The sequence below is a fragment of the Centruroides vittatus genome, unplaced genomic scaffold (assembly GCF_030686945.1).
Source record: "Centruroides vittatus isolate TY-2023 unplaced genomic scaffold, ASM3068694v2 contig_726, whole genome shotgun sequence".
NCBI lineage: Eukaryota > Metazoa > Arthropoda > Arachnida > Scorpiones > Buthidae > Centruroides > Centruroides vittatus.
The window spans coordinates 2,839,075-2,861,174 of NW_027122463.1; the positions used below are offsets into that span (position 1 = coordinate 2,839,075).

General features: G+C 27.9%; 1 pseudogene; it reads right to left on the minus strand.

Annotated features, from left to right (window-relative positions):
• The window catches only part of LOC136980839 (atrial natriuretic peptide receptor 1-like), a 311,833-nt pseudogene that overhangs the window by 24,297 nt on the left and 265,436 nt on the right, over positions 1–22,100 (minus strand).

Below are 22,100 nucleotides of genomic sequence, written 5' to 3' on the forward strand. Positions count from 1 at the left end.
TCAGTTAATTCGATATATATTCGGCTTAAATCGAACAAGATGAAGACGTACTATTGTTCATCCAAGTATTATCTTCGTTATGTTCTTACGAATTTGGTTACTCATGCGTATAAACTTGCATTTGATAATTAAGTTTATCCTTTTCTATATTTTAAGTAACTGTAATGTATTCTGGCATCATTTTTACTCTCTCTAAAGTTAGGTACAGTACCTTTATAATGATCAGATATCTGGAGCACAGAGATAAAAGACAAACAGTAAGATTAGTTCTTTGAAATCTCTCCCTCTTTCTCTCTTAAAATCTTTAAATTGGAAATTTCTATAATGAACGATTCTTGAAATATAACAAAAAACAGAATATTCGGACAAAAAATTCTTTCTCGAATCCTTTACGTGGAATTTTCGGATTTTTCTTTTCAACTGAAATGGAAATTTTTTCACCAAACTGCAAACGATCAGTTTAAATCAATGGAGGAAATACTTTCGATCAATTAAAAATATCGATTAGTTTCTGAACGACTTTATTGCAAATAAATTATACATAAAGATACATTATGTTTAAAACAATTAAATAATGTATACGTATGCATATACAGTCAAATTCGGTTATAGACCCTCTCAATTAGCATCATCCCTATAAAGCGCTAGAGTATTGACAAACGGATAAAGAATTTTTCGGTATCTGTGTACTATTAAATGTATGAATTTGCATTACATTATTTATTATCAAATTGTTTGATTAAAATTTTCAAACTCAAACTTAAATATACATCTCCTTATTACATTTACTATAATTCCCATTAATTGAAACTCTTAGCACCACGTTAGATATAGTGCCAATCTCTAAAACGTTAAAATTATAGGTTAAGAAGAAAACAGAGGATAAAAATAAATTTTACAGATAGTTCTGATGTTACTAAAGCCAAAACTGGTAGAAAATACTACTTCACGATAGGTCGAAATTTATATACAGTACGTCGACTGAAAATATATGAATGTCCAAATGTGTCGCATGGAAAGTGATTTAGGTGCAACAATGTTATGCGCGAAAGAGCGAGTTGTCAGAATGTTCGATAGTTAAAGACTGGTTATATACACTATAGTATTATAGTATACAGCATATCATTTACAAGATTTTTTACTATGAACTTTTATGACCATCTCAGCGTGAATATACGCAATTAAAATTGTTTCCAAGAGCATAATCTCAAATTATAACATTGAGTTTGAGTAATCTGAGAGCTCGCTTTACGACGATACTTCAGTAGATAATTAGATCATTAAAAAGAATTTATAGAATTTAAAAAATTTAATTATTATATTTCTTACTTTAAAGCAGTATAAATGCATAATCTAAGATGATATTTTTGTTTGGAAATTTTGATGTAACCTTTTCAAGAATTCTTTAACTAAAAGTAATTTTAAATTAATTATTTATTTATTGTTAATATTGACTTATAAAATAAACATTAATATCCAAGTTTTTCATAAATTTAATACAAATACGAGGATATATATATATATAATAATAAATCCAAATATTAAATCCAAGAAAACATATTGACCCATCCGAACATAATGTCAAGTTTCAATTTTCTGTTAAGAAGATTTCATTCGGTATTATGTGGTGATAACCAGTCATATAGATATTTTCAAACAGACTTTTCGTCTAATGCCATAAGATCTTTTAAAATAAACTTCTTGTTTATTCAATAGAAAATATAATCCTATTATAAGTAAAATAGGAAAAAAAGCATTATTTATTTAATATATTTATGTATAGTTTCAATAAAAATAATACTGTATAAAATTGTAATTAAATGTTAAATTAACAAAATATTTTTAAAGTTATCATTAAAACTTATATTGAATTTTATAATATGGAGAGAAATTACTGTAAACTGAATATATCAATAAATGTAATAACTTAGTTTAATGTTTAAAAATTTCATTATTATTTTAACGTTAATTAATTAGGATTTAAGAATTAATTCCGAGGATTTACAGTTGAGTTTATTTCGCATTAGAATTGGAACATTTAGATTAAAATGTTTTAATTTATATAATATTTATATTTCTCAATAAATTGTTTGATATATTGTGAATAAGATATAAATAAGAGCGTGCTAAAATACTTTAACTAAAAACTCAGAATATATATAATAAAAATAAATTACAATTTACCTGCATAGGAGTGCTTTGTGCAGACAATGCAGTAAATCCAACAATATCACTAAAATAAATCGTAACGCTATCAAATGCTTCTGCAGTAACCGATTCTCCTCTTATTAATTGACTGGCCACAGACCTGAACAATGAAAAATAATCAAATATTACGTTTCTTCTTTATAAAAATATTCCATAAATAGTAGAAACATATTCTTTACAAAATAAAAATTCGTTTTGTAACGAACATGTGACAGCGGTTTATTAAGAGCAATCAAAATTTCTATTCGCTAATTTAGTTTCTGCGACGTAATTTAGTTTCATTTATAAAATTAATTTAAAATGAATTAAATCTAAAACTATACTGAATCTAATAATAAATCAGTTCAGAGTCTGAGCTAATTCCTATTTGTTTAAAAGAAATAATAAAAATAAATAGTTTTGTTACTGATTCTGAAGTATAAAGGATTATTGCCAGATGATAGAGCTATCTGCCATTAAATCCTTCATATCGTAAATAAACATTCACTAAGAGAAAGAAATTCTTTTTCTATAGTAAGTAACTTATACACAATACATCTATTGAAAACTGAACTACACAACTTTGTTTTCTTAACATAATAAACTGCAACGAGTTGTTCAACTTTCCTGGCAACATTTAAAAATTTAGAGGCGCTATCTGTTATTATATTTTATTAAAATTTTTTTTATATTTTTAACTATTATAAAATGGTAAAACGCTTAATTTTGAGGATAGGGATATATTTTAAAATATTGTAAATGCTAATAACGAGTAAAATCGTCATTCAGTTCGACCCTAATGGAGATACACACTTACCACGCTTCAAAAGACTGAATGTAATGTATGTACAGTAATTTCTTTCTTAAACCTAACATAAAATTACCGGAATATTAGCGATTTTCTCCTGCAATATTCTGTTTAAAATACTTTTACAAAAGTTTTGCAATATATTTATTTCGTTGCCATGATATAAATGTGTAAACTATAATGGCTAAGTTTTATGACTTTTTTCATTTAATTCTAGTATACTTTTTAATTTTATATGGGAAAATCTAAAATTATTATTCGATAATTGTTAATAAGTTTTAACAATTAATAATAGAAATTACTGCAATGTGCCATAAGAAATTCTGCTGAAAGGGAATTTTTCAGTCACAATTCCTTCTTAAAATGATATACTGACTTGTAAATTATAATTTTTAAATCGAGCTCAGTACATATATTTATATAAAAATATACAAAGTATACTTATATAGGTATTAGTTAAATATGCCCGACGTTTTTAGGCGGGTGGGTTTTAAGTGAATAAGGGGCAGTTGTACTTCGTACAGTACTTTTTAAGGTGTTGAAAAATAGCTGCGTGTGCCTGGTGTTGCTCGGGCTTTAGGAGTGGTTGGGGAAAAGAACTCCTGCAGTATTTTTTGAAGAATATTTGTATCGAATTTGGTGCGAATTCGTTAAATGGTAAGAACACTACCTAACGTTCATATATGCATATTTTGACTTACATAGTTACATAAATTTAGACATTCATAAAGCCACATTATTCACATTAACTTTCGCCAGACTTTAATATAATGTCGTTTCCATAAAACGTTATTGTTTCTCTAGTAATAAATCTAAAAACATTAAGAATATCTGAAAGTATATTTAGGTTACATACCGATACAACTATATATTTTGTCTCAAAATAATTTTCGTTTAAACATATATATAATACCGAGAAGCTGATGTAAGAGTTAAGAGCAATGACATCTATTATTAATTCATCGCGAATATTGATTTTCTCGTACGTACCACGAGCTAGTTCATATTCATTTAGATATGAAACTTCTGTAATAAATGTGATTTTTATACTTAAAAAATAGATCAAAAATTAAATATTTAAAAAAAATCCAATCTTAAAATATGCGAAATCATGATGTTTTTTATAAAGAATCTTAAATTATATTGTAATTAATAAACAATACTTGTTTATTCGTTCATTACATATATTTACTTTGGCAAAAGCTGATAAAGTAGATCTTCTGCCTTCCTTTTTTCTTCCAAATAATCTGCAGTTCTTTCTTCTACCAACGCTTCTAGGTTATTTGCGTATTGCTCCATTCGTGCAAGAAGATTGTCCAATATGTTACCACTTTCATTGTTTCTGGTAAATTAAATTTAAAAGAGAAAATAATAGAAAAATTTTTAGAATATATTAGAAATTTTAAAAAAGTGCAAATAATTACATTTTCAGAAATATTTTTTCATTACAAAAACTTACTACAAACGAGAAGAGAAGAGAGAAATTATAACATCTTATCTTCAGATTATGAATATTTATGCCATAATTTTCATATTATAAGAAAAAGAAAATATTTAACATTTAACAAATTTTTATTAATTTTGTATAAGGATAGACTTTATATAACTGTCTTAAGATCTATTAAATGCTATGATTTGTAAACAGTATATTTAATTTATCAAGAGTATCTTTCAGAATTCCTCCAGTACTTTACAAAAAAGCAAATTTAGAAAATGTTTCAATACCGAGTGTATTGAAACATTTATCTTATTACGTACTTCCTACATATACTTACATACTTACATGATTATATTATATGAATAGTATAGTTATATCAAATAAGTATATGATGCACTACATTACATGTACTGTAATATTTACAACATACACACGCACATACCTATTTATATGATATATACTGTAATATATACCATATACGTATGTATATGATGCAATCTTTACATTGTATATAATATACAATATCATTTAAAGTCCTTTAATTTTATTTATTTAATAAGTAATTCCTATACGTAGGTATAAGCTCTGTATTGTACAATTATTAGAATCGATTTCATTTCTTTATGAATAACTGAACTTACTCAATACCAAATTTTATTATTTATTCAATATTTCTGTTATGTGATCAGTCATTATCATATTTCATACAACGAATTATTTATTCCGTACACTAAATTAAAAATTTCTCTAGTTCGTTAAATGATTTAAACGACAATAAGAACGGATTGATCAAATTTTTCGGCTCCAACGGCCATTTTATTCGTACCAATTCTTTTAAACTGTACTGTACGTGTAAGATTTTTCAAATATTAAGTTTCTTATTTGAATAATTTTAAAATAATATAACTCTTTTCTTAATTAATTAAAAGATATTTTTTAACAATAAAAGTAATTTTCTCACTGATGTTGATGGATCCCATTGCATGATTCGAAAGTAATGAGCCAACTTATACCTAATCATTCAATCACGCTATTTAGAATATTATATATTCATTTACCCTGTTTTGTTTTAAAAGAAAATTTATTGATCTCTTCATCCAGCTTATCATTTAGAAATACATATGATATTAAATACACAATATAAATTGATAGTATTTTAAATATTTTTACTTTCTAAATAAGAAAATCTATATTTATCTTCATAGGACATATGAAAATATAAAATTTGTATCAGTAATTTCGAATATATGATATTTTCATAAAAGAAAATCGATAGCAAAATTTCTTAAGTAAATATTTTATGTTTTGGAATCCAAACACAATATAAAATTTATAGTTTTATTTTATTTTATTTTTTCATTTCAGAGGAATTTTTAAATGATTTATTGATTAATATTGATTACTTTATTTGTTCTTAGCTGCTAGAATCAAAATGTAATCAAAGCGAAAACAAATTAATCGATAAAACATTAATTATAATATTAATTATGTCAGTAATATATGTTTAACTGTGGGCAGTAAGAAGGCCATTTTAGCAAGCCATTATTGATTCGGCCAGGCTCACACTGGTCCCCCGGCATATCTGGACAAACCACCCTCAAAAAATCCCTTGTGTTTTTCCACCAGTCTTCATTTGATTCCGCATCCTCCAGAGTTAGGAAGCCCGGGGATCCTGTCACGTTAATGTCATTGGTAAAAGTGACAAGTTTATTCATTAATTAATTTTTAAAATATTAATTTTTACTCATCCATAATAAATAAATGCAGTTTTCCCTTCTGTTCGAGATGTATGGAAAATATAATTTAATTAAAATCTGTTTTGCTTCTAAATATTAACAGACTCGAAAACTCCGATGTAAAAAATACTTGTTGTAAATTAAAATATTGTACTTTAGAACATTTTATTTTGTGGAAAATATTTTGTTATAAATTTGTTCAAAAAAACAAATTATAATTTTCGTGAAAACATAAGTTAAAATCCAAGAAATCATTCAGAAGATTTGATGTTCTGTGTTAATAAAAAGGATGACAGAAAAGAAAGCTGTGTAGGCAATCAACTTAACGACACTTATTTCGTAAATTTATCTCAAAGTAGTTTATTATTCATCAGTTTTCAATTTTTAGTTACAAAAAATATGTGAAAGTGACTACTTTGTAATGAATTTGAGAGTCCAAAATTTTTATTTGCAATTTCTAAAATTGGAGAGTAGTTCCACTCTCGCTGTTAATACCGGTAAACTAGAATTACTTAATGATACTTTTAATGTTAATTATTGGATTAATGGACCAAACATATCTTAGTGTCATTTTAGGAAGATTTAGCATTTCCTATTCTTTACACTCAAAGTTTTTTTTAAACAATGTTGTGAAAAACTTTTGTCATATGGTTAACTTCCTGACAGACTGCTTGCTGTATAAATCTATATTGAACTCCATCTCACAATGTTACCACAAGAGGTGATTGCTAGTAGAAAAAGATAAAAAAGTTTTCAATTCTTCAATAGATACAAAAACTTGACAACGTGATATTAAATGTAGAAAATCCTTTTTGAAGTATAGGAGAGCAATAAAATAAAACGTTTAAGATAGGAACATCCATAAGCCTTTTCTTGTCTTTTTATCAGACCAATATTTTCCAACAGACTGCATTGCACTTAAAAGCGCACATTTCATTTATTTTGTACAGTAATTCCATAGCAGGACCTGTCTTCAAAAATTGCAATTACATGACTACCAATTTTTTTGTTTCCTAGTTTAAAATCTCGATTTTACGGGATGTTTTATTTCGCTGTTCCCATCTCATGTAATTTTGAAATTTCACTCCGTACGCTTTCATCAGTAAACTGTCAGCTAAACTAATTAACAAAAGTTTTTTGTATTTACAGATAATCATAGGTAAAAATAATAATATTTTTAACCCACCAACTGTTTTTGTATTTTACATCCGAAGAAAATATCACACACTTTATATACCACTTGATTTCTTGGTTACCAGAAGAATACCAATAATGTAAAATTTAGTGTCTTATACTTTCCTGCTGTAGCATCAGTTAACATCATTGTTTAAGGCTGTAGGTATTTTACACGCAAATAATCTTTGAAATTGATATAAATCCGCTATATTTAAAATTAGTCGTTCTAGTGTAATATCACAAAGTATCCTCTGAAGTTACAAAGTAACTCCGAAGTCGGAAGGCGGCGTTACTTTGGCGTAAGTCGGGAGGCGAAGTTTAAATCAATGATTATGACGGCAATATGTTGCAAATAAACAATCATTGATTTGCGAGAAATTGTAAAAACACTCTTTAAAATATGGCAATATGTAAATAAGATTATTTCATGGAGACAATGCCGTATCGATGTATCCATGTCTGAAAGTATATATCGTGGAGATCAATATAAAGAGATTCAGCAGATACTAAATTATAAAGAGGATCACTGGCATTGAAGTTTTCAATGCCAGGGGTCCTCTTTATATCCTAATAAAACAACAAAGTGAGGTTTATTATAAAGTTTCGATGAATAAAATCATGTTTTTTATGACTTAAATTTTTGCATTTTCCTATAACATTAGTTTTAAATCTTTTGTAAATTTAAATACATATGAGTTTTACTCAAACTTTTTTACAATATTTCTTGATCAAATGGAAGTGATAACAATTCTGTAACTGTGTTTTATTTCCATTTGAATATGAAATTGTAATATAGATATTTCTCAAGGAGATCGATTACGGAAAATAATTGTTAAACACATTATTTACATAGGTAAATCATATCTTCGAACTTTCAATAAAATCTTAGCATAGTTACTGTATTAGTTAGGAACTGCTGAACATTGTTTTAAATTCCTATTACTGCATTGTATATTCGATTTTTAAAGCTATTGCAAATATATTAAATCATTCTCTCGGAATACAATTTCAGTTTTCCGCTAAATATATTACTTGGCAAACCAAATTCCTCAGATATAGTCTTTATTTTACTAATGTCATACCAAGCCAGTATCACGTAGCAACGTATTTTACAATTTCCAAAACTCTACTAATTCAAATAACAATTTGAATTAGTAGAAAGTGTTTATTGTTCTCTCAGTAAACACTTTCGCTAGTACTTTATAACCAGTCAATGCGTTTATAGAGATATTGTGTATTTGATATCACGATTTTGAGAATTATAATTAAAATGGAATAATTTTCGATCAATTGACGCTTCTGTTGGAATTTTGCATAATGTACAGAAACCTTATATTATAATAATGAATTTTTTCTACTACTCTACTACTTTTCTATTAAATAAAACCAATAATTCAACAATTGTTGAGTAATCCTTTCGTTTTTCGTTTACTGTTCTTTTCTCTGATGCTGTAAACGGTTTTCTTGCCATTTCATTGATCAGCGATTTTAATTATCATAAAAATCATAATAATTAGCATATGTTTAGAAAATACTTCTGTATAGAAAAATGAATATTAAACACAGTCAGCTTGAATAATATAGGTTCTTTCCATGTAAAAATTCTATTTTAAAAATCTTTACATTATGCTGAAATCATAAAATTTACATATAACAACATATATTTAAAAAAAATTAATAAATTTAATAGAGATGTGGGTTTGAATCCAGTTTAAGCTCAATATTTCATAACGGGCACTACGGTACTGTTGGCATAATTTATGGTAGGCAGGGCATCGTTTCCATTCCATCCCAGACCTGGTGACTCTATTGGGTGAGGTCAACATGTACAGCCTATACTTCTAGTCCTTACATTATGTATTTGAAAATATAATACATGACAAACTAAAAACTTTGACTATCTAATTATACAATAAGAAATAATAATGAGTTCAGAACAATATAAATAATAAATTAAACGTATTTCAGATAAAAAATATTCAAGTGCTGCTTGAGTTTTATATGCTGCATAAAATTTGTTTTCAAATTGTGTACGAACAGTAAATAAATGAGTTTTGTATTCATGAGATGACTATTTTTCATATTTTCTAATTGATATAGTGTAATGAAGAAATTTAAATAATCAGAAAAGGATTTAAAATATATTCAGCTCATTAAATTGATTATTTCTTAATTTTTGGACGATGTTAAATATTTTTGTTGCTCTTTCTCACGTCGATTTAAAATAATCATTAACCTTGTGTAGGCTTTTGTCTATCAGTTAATCCTCTTTCCAATGTGAGATAATTACTGTATAAGTAAAATAAAAGAACAGAAAATCCAACTTGGCCTTCTACTGAAAATTTTAAATTGTTACACTTCCAATTAAAACGTTATTTTATGAGTAAATTTGAATACAATTCAATATAGGATTTTTGACATAAAGAAATAAAAACACTATTTGTTTAAAATGTTGATTAATCATTATGGTCATTAATATTAGAATTGATTACTTCCAAATTATCTCGAATATTTTCAAGAAAATACATGTACATTTCTGTTTATGAATATATATAATTTTTTATATATATTGTCACTTCTACTAATAATTTGATTTTAACACTATAGTATAAAAACATTAAAACAAAAACCGTATAAAGAGTTTGGTTCAGCTTATCATTGTCACCTTCATCGCGACACTTGGATGGTACGAAATAGTAGTTTCATTGGTCAAGTAGACACCAATTGAAAATACATCTTAAATTTTTTCAGATATATTTTTTCCTAGTGTTAAATCTAAGAAACTGTACCATTCACAGCCGCCGAATATCAAAAGGTAACCTGCCAATGAATCAAACTTCGCAAAAAACGGACAAAATATTTAAACTCGGCACCCTCAAAAACCATTTAAAACATGTTTTGTGCTGGCCGGTAACCTCGTATTATGTAATTTTCCTATTCTAATGTCACCATTCGGTGGGTCCGACAGAAATAAGGGTCTTTTGCGGAAAAGGATTCAAGTAATTCAAGGAAAAGTAGTCGTTGACCTCCTCCTGGAAGAGAGGATGGTCAACCACAACTAATTAATACTTGTTTTCTATTAATATTTGAACAGTGATCCGTGTTGGACAGGTTGTGACGGCTCCGCATGTGGTCAGAAGGGAGATGAAATATGGGAAGGAGTGTGTGTCCAGGTTTCGCGGTACTCTTAATATCCTTCTAATTATCCCGTTTATAGCAAAATAATTAGAATTGGTTTGATTTATTTGGTGACTGCAACACGAAAAGTAAGCGATCTGCCAAGAAGGATGCATCCCGGGAAGATTATGTAAAGCTGGTCCTTATTTGGGTGTTACTAACGTGAAGAAAACGAGAAAAACGCCACGTGGCCAGTGTGTTGAAGATGCACAAACCCCCGACTGACTACCGATGCTCGGTGGTTTTATCCACTCGGTTACTGGAGGATACTTATTGGGCTGCAATTTGAGAAAAACTGTAGATCTATAAATTCCAACTATCATCCGTCTAAAAAGGAGTTAGATAGATGACAGTCAAGACCAGATATGAAAAAATTATGGGCAGGAAGCCCTGATTAATTGTAAAAGAACTTCCGGTTTGCATTGAAAGTCACGTTATTTTAATTCAAAAAATTTTCCCTGAACGGGGGTAGATACATAACTGGCACGACTATTTTTCTAAGAAGAGTATGATATAAAGGACAAAACACTACTACAAGCAGGTAAATGCTATGTACTGTGCTACCTATTGCAGTACTGACGTAATGGCGCATAATAGCGGGTCTATTTCGCGCTATATCATTTTCGTGAATATTAGGTGAATATAATATATATATATTTTTAAAAGTATACCCTTTTTTGTAAGAATTATATTTAGTTTATTATTTTCTTAAATTTTTACCAATAACTGGCGCTACATATAAAGTGAGCAAATCGAATGTAGACGGAAAATAATTGATATATACAAATCCAATCTATAATTTGGATGAGGAACGTACGCCATTATCTAGGATAGAAGTATGTGAACGTATCTTCCGAGTTTCGTAGAAATTGGTCGAACAGCCTAGGAGTATATAGCGAACAAACAAACAAACAAACAATCATCCTCATTTATATGTAAAGATTATCTCATTCGATAAATAAGAAATGATTTAAAACATATTTATTTACATTTTAATAAAATTTAAATTAAAAACTGGCTATAATTATGAAATAATAATTTACAATCTTTAAATTTTTATTAAACCAGTCAAAGAAAACAAACAATTTTCAAAGTCGAAACACTAATGAGAAAATATTTTGGATGTAAAAGCTGTGCAAGAAATTTTTTACTCCATTTATTTTATGTTTAGAAAAACAAATGGGCAGGAAGATATTCTTAATACTTTACACCTTAGAAAGTATAGGCTCGTGACTTGTTACAATAAATTGTAAGTCAAATGCATGAATGCACCCTTGTTTCGGAAAAAAAGACATACATCTCACATACGGTACAAAATGCAGTTTCTAAAAAATTTCAAATGCGTTTGCTCACACACTTTATATAAAGAATAACAATAAATTTCTGAAATGTTTCACAAACGTTATAAATAATTAATAAATCTTCTTACAATATTTGAAAGAAAACAATAAAATTTTATATAAATATACGAACGCAATTATTTTCATTTTTCATCTATCAGACATTTATTATGCCATATTTCGAATTATCTCTATTTTATGAAGGAATGTAAAGGAATGTATCGTAAAATATATAAAACTACGTATAAATAAAACAGACAATTCCTTAATTTAAAAACAATGATAATGCCTATACAACTATATTATATCTAGGCCTGTATACCTAGCTTAAGGAATTCGTTAAAGAATTTATATAGATTTATAATTCATATTTATATATTTGTAGGAACAGGAATAATACGGACTAGATAAAATAGTTTCGAGCCAATCATCGAAAAATCAACAAAACTGCTTCATTTTTAATGTCAGATTTCCCCCTCTTCTTTAAAAGTCATTTTAGTTTCAGCGTTTGTATTCGTCGTCTTCTTTTTTCTCTGTCTGCGCCCCATCACGTTCCTTTTCTTTTTCTCAAATTTCATAAATCCCACAGTTTCGCCATGTTAAATTGACATTCCAACCCCGATATCCGTCTTTCGGTCTTCCCTCTCGTTCTTATCATAGTCCTAAATGCGTCCTCTCTTCATTGGACTATCAATTAACACTCTCATTGCCGATATCTTAAAATATCGGTAGGCGTGCCTTCGACACACTATTACATGTTGTTTTATTTATTTTATTTATTGAACATCATAAAAGGTTAAAGATCTTCCGTCTTTAAGGCGCCGCCATTGCGCAAGATCCCGTCTTACGTCTTTAATTCATCATCTTTATACGTCTTGCAAACCGTTTCTATATGTCTGCATAAGTCTTGTCGTTTTTAGGATTGTTTTCTCTGATTTAATATTCATCATCTTGCATCCATTTCTTCATATTTTCTGCAGCTGTAGACAATGGATTAGAATCTTCATGATTGCCGTCCTTTAGAACGTACTACTGGACCTGGGCTTCACGCATACAATTTTATATGGGACTAGATATTTGGGACACAACTTTAGTCCGAAACCAAACTGCGTTCTTCGAATGGCAACCGGATCTTTTTTTAATAGTTGTTCGGATCCTTTCTTTACGTTTGAATGTTTTTCGATTTTTCTCCTGGACCTTTAAAAGTTTCCCTTAGCGTCATTTCGAATCCTTTAACGGTCTTGAATTTCCCCATTAATAAACTCATCCTCTACAACATTAAAATTTAAAGCCATTGTAGGGAAGTCTAGAATAGACAAAATTTGGTCCAGTTCTCTCATGATATGTCTCTCGCGACTACTAACCACACTGTCATCGGTTTATACTTCGAAATCTTCATCTTGCTTCCGAGGTCATCGACAATAATATTAACCCTTAAAACGTTCAAGTCGTTTAAATTCGAGACAATTCTCTTCGTTATTTCTTCTTTTGTGCCATCATATTTTATATTTAAAACACTGCATACTACTAGCAATTCATTAACTGAGAAGTTTTTGCTAATAAATTCTAACTTCGCTTTATATTCGGCATCTCTTGTAGAAGAACAACAGAATCCTTTAAACTCACGGAAGTCATTTTCGATTTGAGCTGTCGCCATCTTTTTCGAACGTCAATTTATATTCCACTCTCAGTACATACTTTCAAATTGTTTTTAAGTTCAGGGAAATATGCTAATGAATTAATTTTTTCCTCTTTTCCTTAAATAATAAAATCGCTGTTGAATTTACTTGTTCGTACTTTTTGGCGAGTTTAGTTGGTCGACCAATAATTTAAAAAGTCGTTTGGAGGAAATCGATTGTGAAATTTTTAAGTGTACGAAGAAAAATGTTTTCATTTGATCAACAGCTGAAAAAAATTAGCAGTTAGATTTGAAAATTGATGAATTCGAGTTGAAGATGAGTTATATAAAGTTGAATATATGAGTTGTTTCATAAAGACCTCCGTAGTAACTCCTGATGACGTAGAAGCAAAGATTTTTGCACTTTTATATGCAGATAAAATATTTACGAAAGCTTTCAAAAATGCTGAAGAGAAAAACATAGTACCATTATTAACAGATACTTTATTAGTGCATTTGGGACTAATTAAAAGTGAAGATAAAAGTTTTACATCACATAAACCTTAAAGGACCATTATCAGTTTTAGAGCATGCCGTCAAAGAAAAATGTTTTAGCAAAATAATCAAAGAGACCTTAAAATTATCTCTTTCCAGCTTTAATTCGAAGATCCTCTTGGACCCAGGGCATATCACAGATACGCCGTTGTAATACGATGGAGTATGGCTAATTAATACGTGCCGTTGTTTTTATATATTTACATTAGTATGGTGAGAGATTGCGTCAATATCTTCACACAGGTGTTATGTCAACGTAGTTTTCGTATGTAGACACAAATATATATATTAGGATTATTATACATTATATATTATTTTATACGAGTGGTTCTATGTACCTCATTGTGTTTGAGATATTGTATGTCTTTTCTATATATATATATAAACGGCATGTACAACATTATAACATTTTATTTGTTCCAACCTAATAATTTTTAATGATAAGATCTATATTTAGTTTCTGCGAAAATTATCTAATGTTCAGAATTTACAAGAGAATAAAAATGATAGATATAAAATCGATAGTAACACTTGAAATTAAAAAAAAATTATTAATTTTTTAATAAAACCATCTTATTAAAACAGCAAAAAATGTAACGTGTGTTTAGCAGAACATTAACGATATAATTGCATGTTGCAATTTCCACGCAACATTGATTTTAGGCAATTCGCATACTTGTCAATTATTATTAGTTAGCAAATGTATTTTATCTGCTTCTTAATCATAGCATGTCTCCAAGTTAATTAATACGCATGTGAGTTTATTCATAATTGACAAATAATTCTTAATGTAATTATTACAAGTTAGTAAACTTTGCTAAACTCCACATAAATAAGTTACATAAAATATATATAATAAATTATACTTTTATAATATTTAGCTTATTGTAATAAGGTTAGAAATCGTGTTGTAGGCGACAGTGTCTTTTACTCTAGTAAAACAAACTATTTTAAATAAATTATACTACAGAATCGTAGAGAAGTGAAAATTTCATTTTATTTTAATTAAATTTTACTTAATTAATGGCATTTAAATTACTAAAATCAGTAATAACCTAAGAGAATCTTCAACACTGTGAAACAGTTTTATTTATTTACTTAAATCTTACATCCCTCCATTGATTGTTTTAAAAGTCAAATTATTATTTAAGTTATTAAATTATTTAAAGTGTTATTTAATATATAAAAGTATGTAAATGTTAATTTATTACAAAGTAATATGAAAATGTATTATATATACACCACATTTTATTAAATTAATTTATGTATTTTTATGGTAAATTCAAAAAATAAAGTATAGATCTTATTATTATTCACTCTGTAATTTTATAAATAGAAATTTTATAATAATTTTAATTTTATGTAATTAAATTTATTTTAAATTTTCGTTTTATTAAGTTAATATATGATTAAATCATACTGGATGTATGGGAGCCGCTATATAAGTTAATTGATTACTGTCTCACTTTCGACTGTGGCTTACGTGGTGAGATAGCAAAATGTGCAGAACTGATCGATTTGCTGATTCCAGGAATTCTAGAAAGGGGATAAACTAGAAATAAAAAAAAAAAGAATAGAACAAAGAGATTAGATACTGAATTCCCTAAAGAAAAAGGAAACGGTCCGATGTATTTATCTTGACCGTGTAATGAGTAATTGAAATCCCATCAGAATTTGGGATTTCAATTAAGGTCTACAAATTCAATATTAATTGTTAATTTTAGATATTCGTAAATATTGAATTTTAAAATTAAATTACGTGGGAAAGATAATGATATATGCATATAATTAATTAAATGAGAAGAAATTACAATAAAAATTCATTATTAAAATATTTAATGTCGTATCGTATATAATATAATTCAAAAGTCAATTAACTGTGTTATATTTTTAAGTACAATTAAATTCCGCATGGCACAACTGCGCGTTATTGTTCACGATTTAATAGCTTCGTTATTGAAGAATCAATCACGATTAATAGAAATTTATCTGTTCCAAAATTCTTTTAGCACAATCCGAAAACATAAGACTCTATCTCCGTTAACTGACTTTGGGCCCCCTCTCTGTATTTTACATATCTTTCACGATCGAACATCTCTACTACGCGATCATCTATAAAATATTTTCCAAATACTTTTCACAATCAAACGTGACACGTAATGTATTATTGAACCGACACTTGGTTCTCGGTTTTCAATTGACAGTTTAGATGATCAAGTACTTTCTTCTGATTTAACTGTAAGATCCTGCAACCGATTTATTTTCGAAAGCATTTCTTTTTATCAACATTCATTCTCCATCAAAGCGACAATAAAGGGAAAGAATAAAGTGTTTGTTTATTCATGAATATTCTTCTTAAACCACTCCATTCAAAAGTATTTTGTTTAAGATAAAAAAAACTTCAATGCGAAAACTTTTTAAATCGATAAGAAAAAAAAATTCCATCAGCGAGTTGATTAACTTTCCCGGCAACATTTGGTGGCGCCATCTCTTATGATATTTTATTTGAAAAATTTTCATATTTTTAACTATTATAAAATGGAAAAACCTTAAGTTTGAGGACAGGCATGGTTTTATAAAAAATGTTGTAAATGCTAATAACGAATAAAATCGTCATTAAGTCTGACCCTACTGAGATACACACGACTCCCATTATCTCCCCCACTCCCTCCATCTATAATCACCAAAATTTAACAGAACCAATTCCCATAATAACCAAACCTCCCTGCCAAATTCCAGAAATGTTCGACTAAAAGTACAGGAGTTATTAAGCTTCAAATGGGATGAACAAAATCGTGCCCCCTCACACACTAATATCCATACACACAGAAAAAAAACCGAATTATTTTTTTGTATTTCTCGACGTTTCAAGGTGTCCTAAGCCTAAAAATGTAAAATTCTTGGAAATCATTTTTTGATCCAACGCCATACATTCCTTCTGTTATTATTACCCTTCTTTATCTTACTATACTTTCCTTACTTTTTTTACTCTCCCGGTTGTTATATATAACGACTGGGAGAGTAAAAAGAGAAGATATCTTTGATGAATAAAGTATTAGAAAACGAAAGGACAGAATAAATTACTTCAAAATCATTTTATATAATTAAACTTTTTATTACAAACAAGACGATATAATAACAAGTTTTTGAATTTCATCTTCTAAATACGTTCAATTAAATTAATAATTTTCCAATTAAACTTTTCCGCTTAAATAGGTTGAAAATTTCAAAATGTATTATTTCAATAACGTTTCGAATAAGTAGATTTAAATATGCTGACAACTATATTGAATGTTATTGAATTACAACGATACGTACAAATCTGATTTTAAACACCGCGTATAATACAGTATACAAAACTTCGAGTGAATTAATTTTCGACGTCTATAGAAAATTTGTAAGAGATCTGGCAAACGAAATCAAAGAGTATCTACGAACTAAAGATTTCGATAGAATAACGTTACGTTCGACTCGAATGCATATCAAATTTAACTTCAGTCAAATTTGATTCTGTTTGAAGATTTAATAATCATTCGATCGTTTGCCAATCGCATGCAATTCTATTCTATTCTAGTTTGCAACTTAATGGAACTTATTTATTCAATATAAAACGAAAATAAAGAAATAGCTTGACCGTTTTTAAAATAATTTTATATACCTCGGTTAGCTGACTTTTGGGCCATATAACACATATGTTATACATTATATGCGCCTGCTGCTTCTCTGCACAATCTCTAAGGCGCGTGAATTATGGAAAGGCTTGTATAATATAATAAACAATTTAATTATAACAAAGAAGAAATATAGGCTTATATTTAATTTGTTCATTTGTCACATTATAAAATCTTATCTGAAAAATTTTGTTTTTCAATGACTAAATAATTCGCTGTTTTCAGTTCTTACAGACTTACACCAGATGAAAACAATCCAGCAACGAGTAACTTTTACGGCAAAAATTTTTAAAATTGTATATGGCACCATCTGTTATGGCATTTTTATTAAAACAAACTTTATTAATTATTATACAATGGCAAAAAGCTTAGTATTGAACGGAGAGATGAGTTTTAGAAAAACAAAATTATATATGCTAATAACGAATAAAATTGGCACTTGACTCTTTCCATCTTTCCGCCCCTTGACCTTTAACCACCAAAATTTAATAGCAACAATGCCTATAATACACACCCTCCTACAATTTCGACAAAAAGCACAGGAATAATTAAGCTTCAAATTGGGTGAAGAAAATTGCGCCTCAACACACAATAACATCCATATATACAGGAAGAAAAAAACCAATTTTTTGCATTTTGGACGTTTTAAGGTACCAATTCTAAAAAGGTAAAAATTTTGAGGAATCATTTTTTGACCGATCTCCACTCTTTCTCTCTGTTATATACAACACCCTAAAGAGTAAGTTAAGTAAGTTAATATAAGTGTGAATCTCCTCAAAAATCAAACTTTTAAATCACGAACTTCATAGACAATATCATCCAGATATTTCATATATAAGTGGAACAGATGAAGAACTGCGAAAAGGATATTAAAAAAGTTTACTAAAAGACAATTTTATAAGTGTATTAAAGAATAACGGAATGAAGTAACTCACGTTGAATGTTAGAAACTGTTATATTTGCCGACAAAACTTAACCCACCTCGGTATATTGCTTTCTTCTCGTAGCCAGAGCGCTAATGGAGTCGTAAAGTGCACATTACGGCAAGAGCATTTTCATCCCTCACCTTGTCTTGGCACCTTGTACTTTCTCATTGATTCATTCATACGATTCACGCCTACTGTTCGTCTTCTACGTACTTAATGGTACTTTTAGCCCTAAATGACTGTATTGAAAGAGAATAACAGAAATGATGAATTGTAACCGAGTTTAACTGATATTCCAAAATGTCTTGTGGGTGGAATTTATATTGATTTTCTTATTAAAATATGTTCATATTTATAATATTACTTTCGTAAACTATACAAACTGTTGATATATATATATATACGATGATTAATAAGTTAGTTAACCAAGACTGTTATTTAAATAAGGAAATAAGGACAAACAAGAAATGTACTCGTAGCAACTGAATATTCGTTACCCCATTAGGATGCTGTAATTTATTATTTATAATTTTCATTAGGAGGAGAGAACATTTTAAATCGTCTATTTTATTCTCATTCTTCGTTTATTAAAAAAAAATTAGTAACGAGTTGCTTAACTTTCCCGGCAACAATTGAAATTTTGGTGGCGTCATCTTTTATGATATTTTATTTAAAAACTTTTTATATTTTTAGTTATTATAAAATGTGAAAAGGTTTAATTTTTCAGGGTAATGGTGGGTTTTGTAAAAAAATTGTAAATGTTAATAACTAGTAAAATCCTAATTAAATCCTACCCTTCTTGAGATGTGACACACGATTCCCTCTATCTCTCCACCCCCTCCACCTTTAATCACCAAAATTTAACAGGATCAATGACTTCAAGACTCAAACCTTCCTGCAAAATTTCAGAAATATTCGACAAAAAGTACAGGAGTTATTAAGCTTCAAAATGGTGAACAAAATTGTGCCCTCCACACACGCTAACGTTCATACATACAGAAAAAGCCCCAATTTTTTACATTTCTTGATGTTTGAAAGTATCCTGAGTCCAAAAATGTAAAATCTTGCGGGTCATTTTTGACCGATCGCCATACTTTCCCTCTGTTATATATAACAAAATAGGGAAATTAAAAATTCAGTGAACTGTTCAATATAGCGCATAGACAAACGTGTAACACATTTTATTTAATATAAATTAATAAAAATAGACTAAGATAAACTGTTAAACAAATTTACTTATTATATATGATCTCATTTCAATAATTCAACAAAAAGTCTGTGTATTACAGATTTATAGAAGAGTTTAACAAAGACAGAAATTAATTTACATAAGTAATTGAAGAATAGAACATTAAATAATCTATATTAAATTACCTACAATGTAGATGTAACCTGACCTATATATTATTTATATTTTTAAATATTTCAAATACGAAAAAAATGCCTAAAATCATTACAAAATAGTATGTCCTTTTTATATATTAAAAATATTAAATTATATTTCTAATTTAACAACACTTTATGTATTGAAAATGTATGTAAGAGTAGAGAAAATAATCATCATAAAGGCAATTTTAGAGCAGTTAGAATGTTTTAAATTGAATCTGACGTTTTATTTTCAATATTATAATTGAAATATGCTATGTTTTATAATCTTCTATAATGGTATTATTATGTATACAAAGTGCGAGACTTACAAATTGATATAATGAAATAAAAAAAACATATTTAAAAAACTGCAATTAGTAGAAAATTACATAACGTTTCCTTGAAGATAATCCATTCTATTTTAAAGAAATTAAATCGTTAATTATATAAATTGCCTTTTTAAATAGCCATGAAAAATTTGAACAAGATTATCAATAGAATTTTAATTGTAAATGTATAAAAAGTTTCAAAAATATTGCAGTTGAAGACAAACTGAAATAAAAATGTTTACTCTTCTTTCACGTTTGTCACAGCTAATGGAACATGAAACATTAGCAGAGTCGACTTCGCCACAAATATGTAAAGATTGCTTCAGTCCATCTACCAGCAACTTCTTGCAAAAAAAAACAAGCAAACATTTTTATATATTTTTATATAAAATATTAGAATTGAATGAACATTAAAATGACTACAAATTTTCATTTGTGTTTGTTCAATTGTAATACTTTTAAAATAAATTATTTCCTTGATGTATAATTTCTTAAATGCATGTTTATCTTAATTTAACACATATAAAATAGCGTTGATAATTAACAACACACACTTATATACAGTAAACTACAATATACTTAACTTATTACAATAATTTTTCATTTTTTCAATATATTTTAAAGGTCGATTTTTAATAAATTCCTAAATATATTATTCAATTTTCTCACAGCTCTACCAAAATCAAGAGTAAAGCAGTGTTATATACCAACACTTATATGAAAATTTGAAACGTGAATAACTCCTCCATATATTTTCCAGTCTTGTCAAAAATCCATTATATTTAATAGTTATACAGGAAAAAGCTAAAGTATTAGAACAACATCTATCGATTTTCTATAAATTATCATTAATTTAAACAGTAATTTAACAAAAAGTATATACTTTTAAAGATTCGAATTTTAGAATGGCAGTAAGACAGTAAATTCAGTAATACAGTAAAACCTGAATAAAAGGGAAACCTGCTTAAACAAGAAAATATATTCAGTACTGTGCGATTCCGGTTTAAGCAGGTTTTACTGTAATATTAAATTAGCTTTATAATAATTTGTATTTTAATTACTAAATATGAATTCTTTACATTTTGCACATAATTGGTAGACGAAAATGAGATTTTATTGTCAAAAATCCTTTTATACAATAGCAATTCTTTCCTTTTTGTTTATCCAAAGATAGAAGTGTTCAACGCTATTTGGCTTTCAGTTTCCTCCCTCTAGACTGCAAATCTCATAACGTCACACATAGTAAAATTTATAGAAAAAATAATTCTACATTTTAACCTTATCTCCCCTATCAAATACACTGTAAAAAATAATCTATAATTTATTGTTTGCTGAAATGAAATTTAGATGGTTCTGTAAAGTTACATGTCAAGATACTTAGTTTGCTTATATCCTTTCAGAAAATTTATGAGCTCTGGTGAATATTTACTCGGCCTTTCGGCATTAATTCTTTTAAAAAAAAACCATTAAAATAACACGATTAATATTCGTTTATGCTAAAAGTTCGAAATTCCGATACGTAACACGTAAGAGCATTCTAATTAAATTAAATTTATAAAATAAACTTTAAAAGGTTTAAAACACTTTGATACTGTATCATTAATGAAGATTATAACTGTTAATATATATTTCGTTAATGAAGAAATAGTAAAGAAATTACCGTCTAATGGTGTAGGTAGTAAATTAATTACAATCTATTTCTTTAGAATACAGTTTGTAAGGGATGAGAGACCTTTTTTCAATTGTTTTCTATTGTTTTCATCAAAGAAAC